Here is a 23,938-nt window from a genome sequence, read left to right as displayed (position 1 = left end):
TAGAAGACTGGAGGACCAGGCTTGAAAACTTGACAGGTACCAAGTGAGTTCTGGAGGGCTACGCAGAAGATAACCAGGGAAGGTCACACAATGCTAACGGGTCGTATTGTGCTATCACTTGCTCAAGATTCAAAGTCCTACAAGATAATACCTGTTGGCCAAGCCTGTGTCATAGCTTTACCATCTGATTTTACTGGTATGAAAAGAGAAAGGAGACATATCTCCTTCAGTTCATACAGTAGGATAGAAGTACTGCCTTCAAGCAAAAGGTCTCCAAATTAATACGAGTACAACTAAGAAGCTTGCCTAGAAGGTGAACATCCCCAAGATGGCTAAATTAGTTTTTTTTTTTTTTTTTTGGAGTACGCGGGCCTCTCACCGTCGTGGCCTCTCCCATTGCGGAACACAGGCTCCGGACGCGCAGGCTCAGCGGCCATGGCTCACGGGCCCAGACTTTCCGCAGCACGTGGAATCTTCCCGGACCGGGGCACGAACCCGTGTCCCCTGCGTCGGCAGGCGGACTCTCAACCACTGCGCCACCAGGGAAGCCCGGCTAAATTATTTTACCACAAATCAAACCCCTCTATGACAGCTTAAAAAAAAAACTGTCTTCCAATTATATTTGGAAAATCATGTATGATCCAGTCATTAACCAAATTTATATGCACATTCTGTTAAGGGGGTCATTATAGGGAAATCTTGGGAATTGTAGGTGAAGGGGTACTTCCCTTGACTTTTGAGACTAATATCATAAAAGCAAAAAAAAAATGCTCTTCTCCAAGATAGAACATTGGTCTAAGTGCACCATTTTTTGACATGTAATGGTGTTTTTAAAGTTTCATTAATTATTTATTCCACAGGCATCTATTTAGTTTTTATTTTTTAAAATCTTTATCGGAGTATAATTGCTTTACAAAGGTGTGTTAGTTTCTGCTTTATAACAAAGTGAATCAGCTATACATATACATATATCCCCATATCTCCTCCCTCTTGCATCTCCCTTCCACCCTCCCCATCCCACTGCTCTAGGTGGTCACAAAGCACTGAGCTGATCTCCCTGTGCTATGCGGCTGCTTCCCACTAGCTACCTATTTTACATTTGGCTGTATGTATAAGTCCATGCCACTCTCTCACTACCTCCCAGCTTACCCCTTCCCCTCCCTGTGTCCTCAAGTCCATTCTCTACATTTGTGTCTTCATTACTCTCCTGCCCCTAGGTTCTTCATAACCATTTTTCTTTTTTTTAAGGTTCCATATATATGTGTTAGCATACGGTATTTGTTTTTTTCTTTCTGACTTACTTCACTCTGTATGACAGACTCTAGGTCCATCCACCTCACTACAAATAATTCAATTTCGTTTCTTTTTATGGCTTAGTAATATTCCATTGTATATATGTGCCACATATTGTTTATCCATTCATCTGTTGATGGACACTTAGGTTGCTTCCATGTCCTGGCTATTGTAAATAGTGCTGCAATGAACATTGTAGTACATGACTCTTTTTGAATTATGGTTTTTTCAGGGTATATGCCCAGTAGTGGGATTGCTGGGTCGTATGGTAGTTCTATTTTTAGTTTTTTAAGGAACCTCCATACTGTTCTCCATAGTGGCTGTATCAATTTACATTCCCACCAACAGTGCAAGAGGGTTCCCTTTTCTCCACACCCTCTCCAGCATTTATTGTTTGTAGATTTTCTGATGATGGCCATTCTGACAGGTGTGAGGTGATACCTCATTGTAGTTTTGATTTGCATTTCTCTAATGATTAGTGCTGTTGAGCATCCTTTCATATGTTTGTTGGCAATCTGTATATCTTCTTTGGAGAAATGTCTATTTAGGTCTTCTGCCCATTTTTGGATTGGGTTGTTTGTGTTTTTGATATTGTGCTGCATGAGCTGCTTGTAAATTTTGGAGATTAGTCCTTTGTCAGTTGCTTCATTTGCAAATATTTTCTCCCATTCTGAGGGTTGTCTTTTCATCTTGTTTGTGGTTTCCTTTGCTGTGCAAGAGCTTTTAAGTTTCATTAGGTCCCATTTGTTTATTTTTGTTTTTATTTCCATTTCTCTAGGAGCTGGGTCAAAAAGCATCTCGCTATGATTTATGTCATAGAGTGTTCTGCTATGTTTTCCTCTAAGAGTTTTATAGTGTCCGGTCTTACATTTATGTCTCGAATCCATTTTGAGTTTATTTTTGTGTATGGTGTTAGGGAGTGTTCTAATTTCATTCTTTTACATGTAGCTGTCCAGTTTTCCCAGCACCACTTATTGAAGAGGCTGTCTTTTCTCCATTGTATAGTCTTGCCTCCTTTATCAAAAATAAGGTGACCATATGTGTGTGGGTTTATCTCTGGACTTTCTATCCTATTCCATTGACCTATATTTCTGTTTTTGTGCTAGTACCATACTGTCTTGATTACTGTAGCTTTGTAGTATAGTCTGAAGTCCAGGAGCCTGATTCCTCCAGCTCCATTTTTCTTTCTTAAGATTGCTTTGGCTATTTGGGGGTCTTTTGTGTTTCCATACAAATTGTGAAATTTCTTGTTCTAGTTCTGTAAAAAATGCCATTGGTAGTTGGATAAGGATTGCATTGAATACCTAGATTGCTTTGGGTAGTAGAGTGATTTTCACAGTGTTGATTCTTCCAATGCAAGAACATGGTATTTCTCTCCATCTGTTGGTATCATCTTTAATTTCTTTCATCAGTGTCTTATAGTTTTCTGCATACAGGTCTTTTGTCTACTTAGGTAGGTTTATTCCTAGGTATTTTATTCTTTTTGTTGCCAAGGTAAATGGGAGTGTTTCCTTAATTTCCCTTTCAGATTTTTCAGCATTAGTATGTAGGAATGCAAGAGATCTCTGTGCATTAATTTTGTATCCTGCTACTTCACCAAATTCATAGATTAGCTCTAGTAGTTTTCTGATCTTTCTGCTGAAAGATCAGCTGTTAACCTTATGGGAATTCCTTTGTATGTTATTTTCCCTTGCTGCTTTTACTATTTTTTCTTTGTATTTATTTTTTGATAGTTTGATTAATATGTGTTTTGGCGTGTTTCTCCTTGGATTTATCCTGTATGGGACTCTCTGCACTTCCTGGACTTGACTGAATATTTCCTTTCCCATATTAGGGAAGTTTTCAACTATAACCTAGTAGTTTTCTGGTAGCATCAACTATAATTCAACTATAATCTCTTCAAATATTTTCTCAGTCCCTTTCTTTTTCTCTTTTTCTTCTGGGACCCCTATAATTCGAATATTGGTGCGTTTAATGTTGTCCCAGAGGTTTCTGAGACTGTCGTCAATTCTTTTCATTCTTTTTTCTTTATTCTGCTCTGTGGTAGTTATTTCCACATTTTATCTTCCAGGTCACTTATCCATTCTTCTGCCTCAGTTATTCTGCTATGATTCCTTTAGAGAATTTTTTTTTATAAATTTATTTATTTTGTTTATTTTTATTTTTGGTTGTGTTGAGTCTTCATTGTTGTGTGTGGGCTTTCTCTAGTTGCGGCAAGCAGGGGCTACTCTTCGTTGCGGTGCCCAGGCTCTCATTGCGGTGGCTTCTCTTGTTGCAGAGCATGAGCTCTAGGTGTGCAGGCTTCAGTAGTTGTGGCATGTGGCTTCAGTAGTTGTTGTGCCTGGGCTCTAGAGTGCAGGCTCAGTAGTTGTGCCCCACGTGCTTAGTTGCTCCATGACATGTGGGATCTTCCTGGACTATGGCTTGAACCCGTGTCCCCTACATTGGCAGGTGGATCTTAACCACTGCGCCACCAGGGAAGCCCCCTTCTAGAGAATTTTTAATTTCATTTATTGTGTTGTTCATCATTGTTTGTTTGCCCTTAGTTCTTCTAGGTCCTTGTTAAACGTTTCTTGTATTTTCCCCATTCTATTTCCAAGATTTTGGATCATCTGTACTCTGAATTCTTTTACGGGTAGACTGCCTATTTCCTCTTCATTTGTTTGGTCTGGTGGGTTTTTACCTTGCTCCTTCATCTGCTGTGTGTTTCTCTGTCTTCTCATTTTGCTTGACTTACTGTGTTTGGGGTCTCCTTTTCGCAGGCTGCAGGTTCGTAGTTCCCGTTGTTTTTGGTGTCTGTCCGCAGTGGCTAAGGTTGGTTCAGTGGGTTGTGTAGGCTTCCTGGTGGAGGGGACTGGTGCCTGTGTTCTGGTGGATGAAGCTGGTCTTTGTCTTTCTGGTGTGCAGGACTGTGTCCAGTGGTGTGCTTTGGAGTGTCTATGACCTTATTATGATTTTAGGCAGCCTTTCTGCTAATGGGTGGGGCTGTGTCCCTGTCTTCCTAGTTGTTTGGCATAGGGTGTCCAGCACTGTAGCTTGCTGGTTGTTGAGTGGAGCTGGGTCTTAACGTTGAGATGTAGATCTCTGGGAGAGATTTCGCTGTTTGATATATTGTGGAGCCAGCTGGTCTCTGGTGGACCAATGTCCTGAACTCGGCTCTCCCACCTCAGAGGCACAGGCCTGACACTAGGCCGGAGCACCAAGACCCTGTCAGCCACACGACTTCAAGATATATTGTTGAGGTGATGTCAGCAACATGACAAGTATAGCAATTTCTAGCGCTTGTTCTCCCCCAGAAACATCAATTTGAACAACTATCTGAGCCCAAAAATACCTTCATAAGAGCCAAGGATTCCAGGTAAGGTATTATAGCACCTCAGTGTGAGCTGGCTCCTGCAACTGGGGTTCAGTGGCTCCAGAAACAGGAAGCTCCTGACAGGCTCCCTCTAACCCAGGATGCTCACACATCCTAGCGTCAGCCAGCTTTTGTTACCAACCAGGGTCCTTGGACTCTGTAATTGATAGAAATTGATGACAGGCCAGATGAGAAATTCAGGCAAGGCTTTACTAGGACTCCTACTGTATCATGAGGGAGTGAAACCAAGTAGCAGGTGCCCTTGCTCACCCCCTGAGAGGGGCTGTTTAAAATTTAAAAAAAATTTTTAATACAGTTTTAAAGTTTACTTTCCATTTACAGTTTTTACAAAATATTGGCTCTATTCCTTGTGTTGTACAATACATCCTTGAGCCTGTTTTACACCCAATAGTTTGTACCTCTGACTCCCCCACCTTACAGTACCCCTTGCTCTCCTACCCCAACTGGGAACCATCAGTTTTTTCCCTATATCTGTGAGTCTGCTACTTTTCTTATACTCACTATTTTGTAGTAGTTTTTGGACTCCGCATATAAGGGAGATCACACAGTGTGTGTCTTTCTCTGCCTGACTTATTTCACCTAGCATAAAGCCCTCCAAGTCCATCCATGCTGCTGCAAGGGGCAAAATTTCCTTCTTTTTTATGGCTCAGTAGTATTCCATTGTATATACATACCACCCCTCCTTTATCCATTCATCTGTGATGGTACAATTGTTTCCATACCTTGGCAATTGTAAATAATGCTGCTATGAATACTGGATGCATGTATCTTTCTGAATTAGTGTTTTTGTTTCTTTTGGATATACACCCGAGAGTAGAACTGCTTGATCATTACCTTACCTCTTTTTGAACTTTATACAAATGGAATAATACTGTGTACATTCTTCCGTTGCTTCCTTATTTCACTCAACCTTATGTTTTAGAGGCATGTTCATCGGGATGCATAGACCTGTAGTTCATTTATTTTTGCTACTGTTTAGTTTCTGAATTGTATAATATGCTCTATTTTATTCATCCCTTCCTACTGATGACAGATGCTTGTCTTGCTTCCACTTTTTTTGCTATGAGAAACAGTCCTGATATAAGCACTTCTGGTACATGTTTTATAATGAAAATGTGCAAGAATTTCTCTTGATTATATGCCTACTCATAGAATTGCTGAATCATACTGTCTACACATGTTCAACTTTTTAATTTGATGCCAAATTGTTCTCAAAAGTGGTCAGTCCAGTTTACACAGAGCCATCACAGATCCTGATTTTGTAGGTCTGGGGTGCGTCCCAGATTCTACAATTCTCAAAAGCTCTCAGGTGATGACAGTGCCACTGGTCCAAGGAAAACAAGAATGCAAATGCCCATCCATTCATTTACTGAGCATATTTATCAAGTGCCTGTAATATGTCAGGCATTGTTCTAGACATTGAGGATACAAGAGTGAATGAGACAGGACACTGATTTGCCACTCCTCAGATTGAAAGTATAAATATTTGTTCAACATTTATATAGTTGAGGTGGATAGCAACTGATAGTCAATTTAAAATTGTACAGTACAGCCATATCATATGCACATTTAACTTGTATTATTTTGTTTTCTGACTTTCTTGTTTAAAAAATGCATTCCTTTTTGTAGCTACTTATTCTCTCTTCAGGAAGGTAGATGTTTGTGTGTACCAGCTCTTGGGTGATACATTACAGGGTTTAAGCTTAGATGAGATCACTCTTAGTAAATACTACTGTGTTGTGCATTATTTAGTTTTAGAATTCAAGGGAACTATGACCTGCAGCTTCAGGCAACTGTCAACTAACAGGTCTCAGAGTTAGTTTTACTGCTTGTAGTGGCACCATGAACTTAGTCTGAGATTCAAAAAATACTCAACAGAGGTAGTTTAGCACAGGCAAAGGATGTTTAAAAATTTCCACCCAAAGAAACACTCCACCTCAATTATGCAGAAACGTGAGTTAAGCAGCATCTTATTTCAGGTTTAATCTGGTGATGTTTTAGAACTCCATACAGATGATGGTGTAATTACCTGCCCAATTGGCCAGTGACAGAGGCAAAACTATGTGTTTATGAAATCTCATTTAGTTTTCCTATGTCTGGATTAAAAAGGAGGCTACTTTTCCCAGTCTCCTTTGCAGTTATGTTGAAGCCAGATGAGTAGCTTCAGGCTAATGCTGTGGGGGTTGAAGGGATGTGAGGCAACCTCAGACCAGGTAATTAAAAGCACTCTATATGGGGCTTCCCTTGTGGTGCAGTGGTTAAGAGTCCACCTGCCAATGCAGGAGACACAGGTTCAAGCCCTGATCCGGGAAGATCCCACATGCCGTGGAGCAACTAAGCCCGTGCACCACAACTACTGAGCCTGCGCTCTAGAGCCCCTAACCACAACTACTGAGCCCACGTGCCACAACTACTGAAAGCCATGCTCCTAGATCCCGTGCTCCACAACAAGAGAAGCCATCACAGTGAGAAGTCTGTGCACCGCAACGAAGACAAAATGCAGCCAAAAATAAATAAGTAAATGAGTAAATAAGTGTTTACAAATTTTTTTTTAAAAAGCACTCTACATGACCTTCCCCCAGCATTAAAGTCTTGGAGGGCACTCCAAGGTTGAGATGGTGGCATTGTCAGATGAAAGGGGTTCAAATACTGATGGGTGGATAAAGTTGCCCTGGAGAGTCACCTGATCTGTCTCAAGTTTAGCAAAGGTAAAAGCCTTTGTGGTGTTAACTTACTGACATTGTGGGGTTTATTTGTAGCGTAAGCTATCTGACCAATACATGTTCTGACTATTAATCTAGGTAGGGCCTACCACACTGTGCTGTACCTAATTGCCTCATATATATTTTTACAGGTGAGTGAATTAGATTAATTTCTACCAAGTCTCTTCACCATAATTTTCCAGTCCTGACGTCAATTCCAGGCATGCACTAAAAGCTTGGTTTATTAGTTAAAGGAATGTGGAGAATCGGAGGAATTTAGTAAGTATATACTTTCTGAAAGGAGACAAAAGTAAGAAATTTTCACACTTAGCTTGCTGGACAGCAATTTTTAAATTATTCATTTTTAGAATAAAGTATCAAATTGAACACGCTCATTACAAAAGTTTAGTAAAATTTTTGAGAAAAATAGAAAAACATTTTTCCCCTGTGCTACCACTGTAATATAACCATCATTTACATTTTTGTGTGTTCTTCCCAGGTTTTTTGCCACTCGTTTTTATCACATTGCTACAATCACACTCTAGATGTTCTGACCTGCTGTTTTCCGTGTTATTATGTGGTCTTCATAAGCATTACATTTAGTGGTTACATCGTAATCCATTTGGGGGGGGATTTTTTAATCCTTTTCCTTCTTTGAACATTGAGGGTTCTTCTAACTTTTTGTTTTCAAAACTGATGCAGTGATAAGCCTGTTTGCATAGTAAGATTTTCTACATTTACAATAATATCCTTAATAGAGATCTGAGAAAAGCCTTTTTAATAATCCAAAAATCTGAGTGAGGCTGATGCAGGCCAGGTTAAGACTTAGCCTTAGTTTAAGAGCGTGCCTTCCAAGCCCAGCATTCAACCTTGAATTAGGTCATGTCCAGCTTTGTGTGATTCTCTAAAGCACATATACTCATCATATTACATGTATATTTAAAGATGTCCAAGCCAAATATAATTTTTTTGAATGTGTCTCCTAAAGCACAGTGTCTTATATAATGCTGTAGCTGCCTAAATGACACACACACACACACACACACTCACACACACACACACTCACACACACACACACTCACACACACACACTCACACACACTCACTCACACACACACTCACACACACTCAACACACACACACACTCTCACACACACACACACGCACACTCACACACACTCACACACTCACACACACACACACTCTCACACACACACTCACTCACACACACACTCACACACACACTCACACACACACTCACACACACTCACACACACACACACTCACACACACACACCCCTCTTGAGAACTATGAGTCATGTACATGACTTCTGGCTAGGAAACAGTTGTATAAGGAAACTGTCATCCTATGATAGAAAAAGGAAAACATTAATATTCATTGTGGACCAGAGACTCATGGACATTTGCATTTGGGCAAAATTAAACCCCTAAACCAAGCAAGTTAGAAAAGGAAGAGTGAATATGAAAAATGCATGGGTCACCCGGGTGGAGAAACTGGAATGCAGGGCAGAAAGTTGACCTTGCAGGTTAAACTTCAAGGCTGAATCATGTGATAGGATTCTGCCACACCACCAGGACCCTGACTTTCAGGATTGCATACTTTGGCCTATATTTGTAGATACAGGCACAAGAGAATGGGGAAGTAACCTCACGTTTATTGATTCTCTGCTGTGTTCCAGACATTCAGAGGTTTTACATTTACAGCAGAAGGATGACAGCCCCTTTCCCTAGACACACACACACACACACACACACACACAAGGTCATATTCAGCATTGGGTTTAGGCTGAGCTCCTTGATCCTGCTTCCCAGTAAATGAGGTTTCTTGCCCTCCTCCCCAACTTTCCCTTTCTCCCTTCTTGCCTTGGTCCAGACAGTGTTCCTTCCTAACCTACAACTCTCATCCCAACTCCCAGAGGGCCATTTTATTCCTTCAGAGGGACATCTATCAGTAATTCTCAACTGTGGGGCTTCCCTGGTGGCTCAGTGGTTGAGAATCTGCCTGCCCATGCAGGGGACACGGGTTCGAGCCCTGGTCCGGGAAGATCCCACATGCCGCGGAGCAACTAGGCCCGTGAGCCACAACTACTGAGCGTGCGCGTCCGGAGCCTGTGCTCCGCAACAAGAGAGGCCGCGATACTGAGAGGCCTGTGCACCGCGATGAAGAGTGGCCCCGGCTTGCCGCAACTAGAGAAAGCCCTCGCACAGAAACGAAGACCCAACACAGCAAAAATAAATAAATTAATTAATAAACTCCTACCCCCAGCATCTTAAAAAAAATAAAATAAAATAAAACATTCTCAACTGTGGTGACCTTGACCAACAGCCTTGCAGATGTAGCCTGAGGTGCTCAGCTAGTGAAGTACCTCCAGATTTCCTGCATAAACCTGCAAAGCCAGCCCTCAGCACTGCTAGCCAGCCTTCCCTCGCCCAGCTGAATTCTCCTTCTGTGCGCTGCTGTAATCGGGCAGTTGAGTTTGACCCCCACGGATAGATTTAGAATTCTTTAGCAGGGCTTTGTCCATGTTTCCAAGTCTTTCTTTCCCTGACTGGATTGTTTTGTTTCCCTTTCACACTGTAACTTCTGGAAGCAGAGGCTGTTCTAAGTTTTTTTTTTTTTTTTGGCCACACCATGTGGCATGCGGGATCTTAGTTCCCCGACCAGAAATCAAACCCGTGCCCTCTGCATTGGGAGCCTGGAGTCTTAACCACTGGACCACTAGGTAAGTCTCTGTTCTAAGTTTTGTATCAAGTGAAGAGCAAATAGTTGAACAATTACTGTTACCCAAAAGTATTTGACAGTTGAGGTTGTTCAACAGTATTTAAACGACATCTGTTCAAAACAGCATAAAGCATAGCCTTGGCCATTTAGGATCTTGAAATATTGTTGAGACAAACTCGCTCCCGTGACACAGGAGTGAAGTTGCGTGGTGCCCACTCTGCAGTGGGAACCATTCGAGTGACCTGTGAGGGCTTCAGAAAGAGGAGGGACGGGGCTGGACATTTAAAAATGAGGAAGGTGGGGCTCGATGGAGGAGACGGGGGCACGCAACAGCCTGGAAGTGGGAATTAATCTCCTCGGTAAACATTTACTGGGCAAAATTGCATTGGAAAGAGTCAGGAGACCTGGTAGAGTTACTCAACCCCTTTGAGCTTCAGTTTCCTCAGTTTCTGTGAGGACTGGAAGACAAGGTGTGTCAGTGTACCTAGCACACTTCTGGAAACAGGGTAGACACTTGATGCCCATTAACTCTCATCCCACCACAAGTTAGATTATGAACACATAGTGGGTGGGGAGCTGGAAGAGATTACCTGGGACCCCTGAATGCAGTGGGGTCTCAGGAAATGCTGAAAGGCTGACAGAGTAGGGGATGGGGTGGGTGCAGATTTGGGGGGACAGGAAGGAGAAGAGAACAGGCAAACTCAGCTCTCTGAACCAGCTCTGATGGATGCAACTCAGTAGGATTTCTGATAGACAACTATCAACCCTAATGGTGAACCTCCATTGGGGACTCAAGATTCCCGCCAGGCCCGTGGCGTGATTCTGAGAGTCCCTTTCATTCCAGCCTGTGTCTTTCAGGTTCTCCTCCTAGAGCTGTTTCTGAGGTGGCCACACATCCAGGTCCAATGACAAGGCACACAGCTCAGGCAAACGAGACCATGGCACTCGGGACTGAAGCTGTGGCTGCGTCCCGGTCCTGCCAGAGTTTATAAGGCTATAGCTCCGTGCTATGTGCTATGTGCTATGGACACACCCAGGTCCATATCCCCTCCTGGGTTCCTGGAAGCTTCAGGCCTCAGGGAAGAAGAGATTATGCCCTGCAGATTTTGGTCACTTGCTTTGGTCTTGAGGCAGAGGGAGATTAGGGTCTCCTTGAGGAGCTTATGGTTCCATCTTGCCAGCAGGAAGACTCAGCAGGAGCAGGTAAGAGCCCTTCTGTCTCCTCCCTGGATTCTGGATAAAAAGAAGTCGCCTTGCCCCATTGGGAGCTTGCAGGAACCTGGAGGACAGTCTACCCAGCTGTTCTGACTAAAGGACCCAGGGGAGCCTCTGCTGGATGCTGAGGACCTATTCTGGGCTCTCATACTGGTTGAAAGAGTTGGTGACATGAGCTCCATGGAGTGTGAGTCTAGGGCTAGAGCAGGCTGGAGCTAGGTTCCTTTTCTTGTTGTTTCTGGGTCCCAGCCGTGGTGGAGCACAGAGGGGAGTTGGGGGCACAGGGGCAGACATTCTGGGACCTGACCCTCTCTAGGAAGCTATCCTGGCTTCAGCCACCAGGGAATCATCTGAGGAGGTGCTGCTGTCCTTGTTAATGGAATGAGTAGTTTATTTATATTAGCAAGTAAAAAAATTATATTTTCAGAAATGAAGCTAACTTCTAAGCATAGGAAATGCCAATGGGCAAAAGGAAGAGCAAAGGGAATCGTTAACCAGGAACAAAAACACACACTGGTCATCTCCCAGTTGTGGCTTTTTCCCTCCTTTTTGTCTCTCTGACTGTGCTTTGGGGGTGGGGACACAGCTTCCTCCCCTAACCATTGGTCTCCTGACACTGCTCCCCTGAGACTGTCCCTTGCTGGGCTCAGCTGAGGCTACTGGAATGGGGTTGGTTGTGGTTCTGGAATCATGAAGAGAATTACAGAGCGTCTAGCCCAGTGCTCTCTCAGCTGAGGTGTGATGCTCTGAGTCAGGATGAGATTACCCAATGGAAAGAGCAAGAACATGATTAGGGCACCAGCAAAGTCTAGGCATTAACATTTAAAAAAAGGGACATAGGGACTTCCCTGGTGGTGCAGTGGTTAAGAATCTGCCTGCCAATGCAGGGGACACGGGTTTGATCCCTGGTCCGGGAAGATCCCACATGCTGCGGAGCAACTAAACCCGTGCACCACAACTACTGAGCCTGTGCTCTAGAGCCTGTGAGCCACAACTACTGAGCCCGAGTGCCACAGCTACTGAAGTCCGTGTGCCTAGAGCCTGTGCTCCACAACAAGAGAAGCCACTGCAATCAGAAGCCCATGCACCGCAACGAAGAGTAGCCCCCGCTCGCCGCAACTAGAGAAAGCCCATGTGCAGCAACAAAGACCCAACACAGCCAAAAATAAACAAACAAAGAAAGAAAGAAAGAAAGAAAAAAGGGGACATATCTGGACATTTAAAAAGAGTACCAGGAAATAATAGGACATTGGCGTTAAAAAAAAAAATCATCTGGGTGGGTTCATGGGGAAAAATATAAAGAATACTTTGGAGTATTGACAAAATATGAACATGAAGGTTCATTAACTAATAGTACTATATAACTGTGAAATGTCCCCGTTCTGATAGGTTTACTGGCTACGTAGGAGAGTGACTTATTCTTAGGAACTGTTCACTATTTAGTGATAAATGGTTTGGAAAAAAATTTATATATATTGTTACATGAATATTTTATATATTTATTATGTACATATACATATAATTGGGCAAAATATAAATAATTGGTGACTATAAAAGCCACATAGAGTCCCTGTATTATTCTTGCAACTTTAAAAATTATATTAAAATACATTATAAATATAAAATAAATTATATTAAAAGGTAAGAAAATCTGGGTGGGAGGAGTAGTGATGTTAGAGATGCTATGAACTGTTAATTGTTGAAGGTGAATGATAGGTAAATGGGTGTTAATTTATCATACTCTCTGCTTTGTACATGTTTGAACCTTTCAAGAATATTTTTATTTTTTAAATTGAAATATATTTGACATATAACATTTGGTAAATTTAAGGTGTACAACGTCAATTTGATACATTTATATATTGTAATATGATTGCCATTGTAGTGATAATTAGCACTCTATCATGTCATGTAATTATCATTTCTTTTTTCTTTTTTTTTTTTTCCGCGGTATGTGGGCCTCTTACTGTTGTGGCCTCTCTCGTTGTGGAGCACAGGCTCCGGACGTGCAGGCCCAGTGGCCATGGCCCACAGGCCTAGCCGCTCCGTGGCATCTTCCCGGACCGGGGCCCGAACCCACGTCCCCTGCATCAGCAGGTGGACTCTCAACCACTGCGCCACCAGGGAAGCCCTATCATTTCTTTTTAGTGGTTGGAATAATTAAGATCTAGTCTCTTAGCAAGGTTGATGGTTACAATACAGTATTGTTGTCTGTATTCACTACACTGTGCATCAGTAGATCTCTAGGACTTAGTTACTATTTCATGCAAGTTTGTACCCTTAACAGCTCTCCTATCCTCCCGTTCTCCAGCCCCCCATAACCACCATTTTACTCTGTTTATGAATTTGACTTTTTTAGGTTCCACATATAAGTGATGTCACATGGTATTTGTCTCTCTCTGTCTGACTTATCTCATTTTCATAATGTCTTCAAGGTCCATCCATATTGTTGCAAATGGAAGGATGTCCTTCTTTCTCATGGCTGAAGAACATTCCATTATATTTACCAGATACCATGTATGTATGGTATATACTACACACACACACACCATATCTTCTTTATGCATTCATCTGGTGATGGGCATTGAGGTTGTTTCTATACCTTGGCTATTGTGAATGATGCTGCAATAAGCATGAGAGTGTTTTAAAAAGCACTGCAGCACCACAGAAAGATCAAACTTTCTTGCAATTCTTTTCACTTCGTTTATAGTTCAAAATTCATAAGTAGAGTGGTATGCACCATCATTTTTCAGTATTTATCTTGGAGGAAACCAAAGTGATATTCAAAGAAAGGAAATTTCCTACCCAGGGTCATGCACCTAATTAGTGTTGGACTCAAAACTTCAACTCATGTCTCCTGGGTCCCAGTGTACAAATCTTTAGACAAGGCTTTCATCCTCTTAAATGGTGTATGGTCAATAATTTGGGATTAATGAGTGCATAGAACTTTCTATCTTGCCCCAAAAAGATGGTTTGGTACTTTACTGCTCTACTTTTTGGGAAAAAAGTTTTTCAGTTGAAAATAGAGACAAATGTAATACCATATGTCCACCACTTTGAGTTAATAACTGTAAATGTTTTTGCTATATATACCTCAGATCTTTTTTTAATCAGAGAAACAACATTATGAATGGTCATTGAAATCCCCATGTGTTCTACCCCAGTCCCAAGCCTTTCCCTTCTTAGAGACAACCATTATCATAAATTTGGCTTGTATCTTTTAGTCTATGAAAGCATAATTTAAAAAAACAAAAAACTGTGGGAAATTCCCTGGTGGTCCCATGATTAGGACTTGGTCCTTTCACTGCTGTGGCCCAGGTTCAATCCCTGGTCAAGGAACTAAGATCCTGCAAGCTGCTCAGAGCGGTCAAAACAAACAAAAAACAAAACAAAAACAAACAAAAACCACAACAAAACAAACTGTGACCCATATATATATATAAAAGAAACACACATCAAACAGTTTTTCTAGGGACTTCCCTGGTGGTGCAGTGGTTAAGAATCCGCCTGCCAGTGCAGGGGACATGGGTTCCATCCCTGGTCTGAGAAGATCCCACATACCGTGGAGCAACTAAGCCCGTGCGCCACAACTACGGAGCCTGCGCTCTAGAGCCTGCACCCACAACTACTGAGCCCGTGTGCTGCAACTACTAAAGCCCCTGCGCCTAGAGCCCGTGTTCCACAACAAGAGAAGCCACCACAATGAGAAGGCTGCGCACAGCAATGAAGACCCAATGCAGCCAAAAATAAATTAAAAAAAAAAAAAAAGGACCCCAGAAGACTTCTCTGGTGGTCCAGTGGCTAAGACTCCACGCTCCCAATTCAGGGGGCTCGGGTTCGATCCCTGGTTAGGGAACTAGATCCCACACCCTGCAACAAAGAGTTTGCATGCTGCAAGGAAGATCCCGCGTGCTGCAGCTAAGACCAGGTGCAGCCAAATGCATCAATAAATACTAAAAACAAACAAACAAACAGAAAGACCCCAGAAAATAACAAGTGTTGGTGAGGATGTAGAGAACTTGGAACCCTGGTGCATTGCTGGTGGGGATGTACAATGGTGCAGCAGGTTCCTCAAAAAGTTAAACATAGAATTACCATATGATTAATCAGATCATGTGGTAATTCCACGTCTAGCTATTTACCTAAAAGATTTGAAAGTAGGGTGTGTTTATTTGCTAGGGCTGCTATAACAATACTACAGGTATTGTAATCCTACCAGGTGGTTGCCTTCCTCAGCTTGAGCTGTTTTACTCTGCCATCACTGTGTATTTAGAAAGTTCAAATTTATCTTAGCGTTAGCTTGAAGAAAACATGATTAGAAGGAAAATCTGCTATAAAAACAAATTACCTTGTGGGTTTCTGAGACAAACATGAGTTATGTTTGGAATATCTGTGTAACTGCTCTCTCCCCACAGATGTTGATAACCAAGTGTTGACTGTAAATTGTACAAATACAGATAGAGAAATGGAAGTGCATGTGTGGGTAGTTTAGATTGTTCAAACAGCATAAGCCCGAAGGAACCAATTTATGCGGAAGTGAGAGTAGGTGGGAAAGAATGAGGTATAAAGAGTATGGCTTTTGCAATTAAACAGGTTAAGACAACCTGGCTTCATCACTTTTACAAATTGTATAACCTTGAGTCAGTTACCCTGAGTTTTTCCCTTTGCAAAACAGGGGTAAAATACTTACCCCAAAGTGTGATGGTAAAGATTCACATGAGACAGTGCTCACAAAACATGGATAAACGCTAATCTCCTTCCTTCTCTATTTTGAAATAGAATCAGTCAAGCAGATGTTTTCTTATAGACCTATAGAATGTAAAATAGAGGAGAGGAAAGACCAACTATTTCCCAGGAAGTAAAGACAGAAGGAAGAGTAAGGACATGTCAGAGGATGGCAGATTTAGTGGAAAGTTTGAAGAGAACAGGGCTTAGTTCTTTTTTTTTTTTTTGCGGTATTCAAGGCTCTCACTGCTGTGGCCTCTCCCGTTGCACAGCACAGGCTCCGGACGCGCAGGCTCAGCGGCCATGGCTCACGGGCCCAGCCGCTCCGCAGCACGTGGGGTCTTTCCGGACCCGGGCACGAACCCATGTCCCCTGCATCGGCAGGCGGACTCTCAACCACTGCGCCACCAGGGAAGCCCAGGGCTTAGTTCTTAGTAGGGGCTTAAAAACATAATCTACTGAATTAAATGGAATTCTTAGATGAATATATAGTTTACTTTTGAACAATGCAGGGGTTAGGGGTGGCTGCCCTCTACACAGCTGAAAATTCCAGGGTAGCTTTATAGTCAGTCTTCCATATCTGTGGTTCTTCATCCATGCATTCAACCAACTGCAGATCATGTAGTACAGTAATATGTATTTATTGAAAAAGAATCCGAGTATAAGTGGATCTGCACAATTCAAAGCCATGTTGTTCAAGGGTCAACTGTATTACATCTGCCCAGTTATAAGTAACAGAAAACTCAAGCAAGGTACTTTAAGTGATAAGGATATTTATTCTTTATTTAATAATAAATTTGGTGGTAGACTTCTTTTAATCAGTGAACAAATTTCTTCCTCAGAAGCCAGCTAGCTAATTTCTCCTGGAAGCTCATTGGCCAGAAGTAGGTCACATGTTCATCTCTAACCACAAAGGTGAGGGAAAGAGAGTGTCTGGCTTATGAAACCTCTATACTTTGAGGCAGGCAAGGGTGAAGGAGTAGGAGTGGTTATTGGGTCTGTGACACTGGGCTTAGGTTGGCAGGAGAGCCAGGAATGACTACTTAATCCACTGTATTAATGGAGGGTCAAAAAGTGTGACCTGGATGGATTTGGTGTCTATATTTGAACTGTTTTCTCTATGAAGGAAAAATGGAAACTTCCTCTTATCCCACTTTGACTATCTTCTCTCTTTATTACACATTCAAATCCTTATTTATAAATGCCTACTGTTAACTCACTCATACATGTGTGTAGGAATTCATTTATTAATTCATTTAATAGCTATGAGTCGAATACCTACCATTTACAAGAAACTGCAAGTTGTTTCTTTGTCTTAGGTAAGTCCTTGTCTTCAATATCTAAAGGAAGCAGGCATAGGTACCTGGTAGGAGCTGAATACAAAGGACTCTAGGAACTCACCAAATTAACATACGCAAACTAAAATAAAAACTAAGATAAATTTGTTAACTTGTATTTCACCTAAAATTCTGTGGTCCACACTAATGTGGCCTTGGAAATCACTTAAATCAGACTTAAATCCTGGTTCTGATATTTATTAGTTGTATAGCCTTGTATAAATTACATAGTCTCTATGACTTCCAGGTTCCTCATCTGTAAAGAGAGGTTGAAAATCCCTGCTCACAAGGAATGCTGGGAGAACCAAGTGAAATGCAGCACATAAAATGTGTAGATTGGTGTAGTGCCTGGCACAAAGTGTGCTTCTGGTTAATGATAACTTAATTGACTATGGATTGCAATTTAGATTCACTAATTTCCAAATATAGTTTTGTCTGCCTGGAAACAAAGACAAAAAGGGTAACCTATTTGATTCCATCGTGGTGGACTAGATTTTCCTTGGGGTAGTAAATGCCGGCATCTCCAAGGAGGTGTCAGAAATCCATGAAGCAGCCAGCTGAAGGTTGTTAAATGGCTGTGATTGGTAAATTGTGATTAGAATGAAGAAGAAAAAGGTGAATCTGAGATAGAAGTAGAATGATACCACATACAGACTCTGAGTGGCCAATAGGAAGAGCAAACCTGGAGGGAGTGCTGTCCAGCCACAAGGGCGCTGAAATGACCCAGGGCCGCACACAGCAAGTGGCGAGGAATTTTGTCTGAACATGCCTCTGCTTACTAATGATCATCTCTCAGGCACACCTCCTCTTCTTCACCTTTCTTACAGTCTGTCACTTCAACCTTCCTCCTCCATCTACCTTTCTCACTCAAACCTCCACATCTCACCCCACCTTCTCTTCTAGCCAGCGGATTGCCAACCTTGTTGCAAATAATGCTCACTGCTGCCAGCACATGCTTCATTCCTGAGATGGTGCTGAGTGTGGGAAGTAGCTGGAATGAGCCTTTGAGAGCTGATGACTACAAAACACTTTCTCCCTCAGTCATAAATAGCCCTCAGTGTTAATGTGGCTGGATTTCAGCCTCAAGGACTGAAGATGTTGAGGATGACAGCTTTTAGAAACATTGCTATAGCTGCCTGTTATTCTGTGCTGAACCCTTCCGCTTCAATTCCCATGTGTCTCAGCGTGGGCTGCCCCTGTCCTCCATCCACTCAGGCCTTTACATGTAATGCCCTGCTCTAATTACTGTCTTCTTCTTGTTCTTCAAGCTTAAGATAGCCTTCTTTCTTCTCCAGTTAAGATGCATCTATCCCATATTTAAATGTCCAATTTAAAATTCTCCTACTCCATGGTGAATATAGCCAATACTTTGTAATAACTGTAAATGGAAAGTAACTTTTAAAATTTGTATAACAAACAAAAAATATTTAAAAAAATCCCCCCCCCCAGACCACCCAAGTTGAAAGCTATATTCCTTTTTTCTGAAATCCTACAGCATTTTCACCATGGACGTGCACTTAGTTCTTGGTTACAAACTGCCTTAAGCTCATTTTGAAAATTACTAAACATGTGGCAGTTTTGCCTCTCCAGCCAAACTCTAGGCACCTTGGAGGGCAGGGACAAAGATGTTTGCATGTTCTGTATTCTATATAGTTCCAAGCACGTAGGCAGGATATGCAGTGGTCCTCAATAAATGCTTATTGGTTGAATAATAGAAGAAAATGACTCGGGGGAAATGAAAGGAACAGAAAAGTGAACTGAAAATTGACTAATGGCATCTCAGGAAGGGCAGCAGGACCAGAGAATCTGATAGGTTGTTACTTTCCCCAACAATTAAGCCCAAAAGGATCATTGGGTATTGGACATGGGAATAATTGATTAGATCTGGGGCAGAGCAGGCTACAACAGGATTTGCAAGTACAGACTCAGGTGTTTCTGAGCTTAAAATTTGAGTTTCAGGGAATTCAATTCAATCTAATCTGACTAAATTGTCATAGAGACGTAGACTCGCAGAGCTGGAAGGGACATCAGGGGTCCCTCCAAAAGGCGTTGGCTGTTGTGTGATTCACCTTGTCGACATCCCCACCAGGTGGGCGTTATACCTCTGCTCTGACCCCTCTAGTACTGGGGACTTTGCTAGCCATAGAGACAATAAATTCAATGAAATGGAATTCAGTCTGGCTCAGTTCAGCAACTTAAAATATTTGAGAACTTAACATATACCTAGCATTGTGGCCGATGCTCCTGCTGGGAAGGAACAGATGACCTATGACTCTGCGTTTATGTGGATCCTAGGGAGTTGTGGGGAAGTTTTTTACAACCTTTTGTCAAGTTCATCTCTATTTTTCTATCTTCTCTTATGCTTCCTTTTATGTTTAATTCTTTGCCACAACTTTCTTTTCCTATCCTCTCCTTTTCTTCCTCCTACCTATTCACCATGATTTAGCCTTTCAAGAAATGTTAAAATCCTGGGGTAGTTTCTTTGGAAATACTGAGGGCAAAGAAATCGATCACTCTCTGTTCTAAGAACATGTATAATATGGAAGAAATTTGAAGATTATGTATCTAACTCTGTCATGCAAAAAAAGATGCTAAGGGTCAGATTGGAAAAATGTCTCACCTTAATCACTTGATTAAATAGGTAGTGAGGGTGAGTGAGATTAGTGGTCAATAAATTTGCACGATAGGTCCCAGGAGAATATTCCCAATGACCAAACATTCAACTATGTAAAACAAAAGGACTGTAACAATTTGAGCTGTTGTGGATGTCACATTTACATATCACTTGCATACACCCACGTCAACCCCCTGCAATCTCTTCTCAGTTATTTCTCAAGTGAGAATGTATCATTGCTTCCCTTTTGTGTCATTTTTAGTTTTTCATTTCTCTATTCCTTTCACCCACTCACAGTCTTTGGTCCAGATCCCCTGCAGCGTTCAAGGGGAAAAAGTATTCACAGAACATTAAAATTAAACTTCAGACAACTGTGTTTCTCTGACCATCTGGTCCCTTCTAAAACAGCCACTTCTCAAAGACAGGGGCTCTTGGCCTCAATATTCCATCCAGTACCCAGAAATGGGGGATGCTCGGTAAGTGACAGCAGGTTGCAGAGGCTGATGGTTACAGGCAGAGCCACCTAGGGGTAGTTGGGACACACAGTCTGACAAGGATTTTAATGCAAGACTGTATATTCCTTGAGGACAGGGACTTTCTTATTCATCACATTATCTCCAGGACTCAGTCCACCATCGGAGTAGACTATGTATATTTGTTGAATGCATGAAGTTATATAAAATGTTTTATACACTTACGTAAGGGTAAAAAAGCCAGGTGTCAGTTACTTATCTACTGAATAAATCTCACCTACACAAAATCACAACTTTTTTTTTTTTTTGCGGTACGCGGGCCTCTCACCGTTGTGGCCTCTCCCGTTGCAGAGCACAGGCTCCGACGCGCAGGCTCAGCAGCCATGGCTCATGGGCCCAGCCGCTCCGCGGCATGTAGGATCCTCCCGGACCGGGGCATGAACCCGTGTCCCCTGCATTGGCAGGCGGACTCTCAACCACTGCGCCACCAGGAAAGCCCATAACATTTTCTTTATCCATTCATTTGTTGACGTTTAGGGAGTTTCCATATCTTGGCTATTGTGAATAATGCTGCAATAATCATGGATATCTCTTTAGATCCTGACATTATTTCCTTTGGATATATATCCAGAAGTGGGATTGCTGGATCAGAAGGCATTTCTATTTTTAATTTTTTGAGGAACTGGCACACTGCTTTCAGAATGGCTGAACCAATTTCCATTCTCACTAGGGTTGTACAAGGTTTCTGGCTGACATCTTGACTGCAGTCTCATGAGAAACCTTGAACAGAAACACTTGGCTCAGTGGCTCTGGAATATTTGACTTGCAGAAACCGTGAGATAAGGAATGTTTGTTATTTTAAGCTACTAACTTTTGGGGTAATTTTCATTTCTGCAGTAGAAAACTAAAACAGACCCTACAGGAAGGGAAAAGGCAGGAACCAGTAGGCAGCAAAGTAGACACAACTCTTTGCCTCAGGCTACTCTGCCTACTAGCTTTCTCCAGTACTTCATCCATAGAGAGAAACGTGATAACCCCGCGGCTTTTGTGTTTACATGTTACAGTTCCAGGGATACAGAAATCCCAATTCCAAATTTCTTCTTGTTTTTTTTGGCCATGCAGCTTGCAGGATTCTAGTTCCCTGACCAGGGATCGAACCCAGGCCCACTGCAGTGAAAGCACCGAGTCCTAACCACTGGAAGTCCCCAGATTCCAAATTTCTGAGTGAGAGAATGTGGGTCAGCTGAGGCAGAGGGTTAGCTGTAGGGACAAGTCCAAGTTTCATGGGGCTTGGAGATTTTATCTTTACAGGGGCGACATTAAGAAAAAGAATACAAGATTATATACAAAAAATGATTCCTTGGAATGGATGAGAAAATAAATCACAACAAATTAAAAATGTTCTGTAGCTGACACGTACCGAAATATTACAATATAAGACAATCACATGGTATTTGTATTAGTTAAGTCTCATGGTTGAAAGAGGTTTCCAGAGACTATCTTCTCTGCCCATTTCAAACCCACATGCATCCGAGTGCTGTAGGTCACATGAGTGTACTGATCTGAGCTCTGGCTCTGCACTTTCATGCATGATTCTGGGACAGTTGGTACAGCGGGTGATATCAGTGTTGCTAGAAGCCATTCTCCCCTGGGATGACTACCGATAACTGAACTAAATTCCAAACCATTTACAAATCGTATAAATATATTCAATAAACCCAAGCATAGTATATTCTCACCTCAACTACCCCTTAGCTGGACTTCATAACACCAGCAGTCACTCGAAAGCTGCAGGAGGGTAGGAGGATGGAGGGGAAATCAAGGTGGAAAGATACAGTGTTTTTTGTTTGTTTGTTTATTTATTTTTGGCTGCGTTGTGTCTTCGTTACTGCTTGCGGGCTTTCTCTAGTTGCAGCGAGCGGGGGCTACTCTTCGTTGCGGTGCGCGAGCCTCTCATTGCGGTGGCCTCTCCCGTTGCGAAGCACGGGCTCAAGGTGCGCGGGCCTCAGTAATTGTAGCATGCGGGCCCAGTAGTTGTGGGTCCTAGAGCGCAGGCTCAGTAGTTGTGGTGCACGGGCTTAGTTGCTCCGCGGCGTGTGGGATCTTCCCGCACCAGGGCTCGAAGCCGTGTCTCCTGCATTGGCAGGTGGATTCTAAACCACTGCACCACCAGGGAAGCCCAGATACAGTGGTTTTAACCAATTGTGGCTAAAATACCTTCCTTCTAAAACTTTACAAAAAACACCTGATGACGTCAACACATAGCTATGGCCTTCCCAGGGCCTTGGAAGAGTCCTGGCAGGTAAGGAGCCCTGAAGCCTTGGTTTGTCACCCTCCTGGATAATTTGCCTCTGGGTAGAGTCTTATAGAACAAAATGGTTGCTGGAGGCTTAACCCGGTGTTTCCCGAGGAAATGAAAATAATTCCATGAGGATAGATAATTATAATACACTGTGAGAAGAAATTGGGCGGACTAAGAGAGCGCAAACGTGAAAGTGGGGGATTGACTCAGGCTTGCAGAGTCGATGCGAGGGAATGCTTCTGTGGAAAATGACATTTGGGTGAGTGGGAGTGAGGGGGGTAGAATGTCCCAGGCGGATACGTAGCATATGTAAAGGGAGGAGGTGTAAGAGACCATGGCTGATTGGGGGGCACAGCAGATATGTCAGGGATGTTGGCATGAAGGGTGTGAGGATGGGGTTGCCTGAGAAGCAGCCCAGGAAATCAACCCAGGTCAGATTATGAGAGGCCTTGCTACGTATGCTCTTTGGACTCCACGCTGAAGGAAATGGGAATCAATGAAGGGTTTTCAGCCCCAAATTTAGATGATCAGATTTGCATTAGTACGTCAGCCTGGCATTTTCAGTCAGTATGGGAAACTTACCTGTGTTAAAAGAAAAATTTCCACAGGCAATTTAGTGATCTAGTAGGCTTTAATTCAGCGATTCATGAGTCAGACAGCATCCAGTCTAGCTGATAGAAAAGAGCTCTGAAGAGATGTACAAGGTGAGAAATTTTTACAGACTCACACGAGCAGGAACAAGGAAGTGAAACTGGGCATTGGCTGATTGGGTAAAGAAGGGTTGCTTTCCTCATATGGAGAAAACGGAAGTCTTGGATTCTGGTCAGGTAACTTGGGCTGAGCAGGTAAGCAGTGATGGGTTGACCTAGGGCTTCCTTTTCTGTCAGAGCAAAGAAATTTAGTTCAGTTTTCGTTTGATGACATGGGGCTTAGCACGACTCCCATCTTGGGTCTAACGCAGTTACTTTAACAGAGAAAACTGGAAGTCCTTTCTATCTCAAACATAGAAATGTAGAAAAAAAAAACCCGACTAACAAAATAATTTGAAAGATATGATTGCGCTCAAATCTAAGGAAAGGAAATCCCCAAGAGCCAGAACTGAAGAGGCTCCTGAAAACCAGAAAAGTGAGTGGAACTTGAACAGTGGCCCCAAGGGGA

The 23,938-nt window shown here is 42.5% G+C and overlaps 1 long non-coding RNA gene across 1 annotated transcript; it reads left to right on the top strand.

The window, feature by feature from the left end:
• Window positions 1-347: 347 nt before the first annotated feature.
• LOC125965214 (uncharacterized) lies at window positions 348-13,154 on the top strand. The gene is made up of 2 exons (XR_007478865.1): window positions 348-7,654; window positions 9,266-13,154. It is a non-coding gene; the product is annotated as an uncharacterized LOC125965214 (long non-coding RNA).
• Window positions 13,155-23,938: the final 10,784 nt, after the last annotated feature.

This window comes from Orcinus orca, chromosome 8 (genome assembly GCF_937001465.1).
Source record: "Orcinus orca chromosome 8, mOrcOrc1.1, whole genome shotgun sequence".
In the NCBI taxonomy this organism is placed as follows: domain Eukaryota; kingdom Metazoa; phylum Chordata; class Mammalia; order Artiodactyla; family Delphinidae; genus Orcinus; species Orcinus orca.
This window is presented reverse-complemented; position numbering and strand designations above follow the sequence as displayed.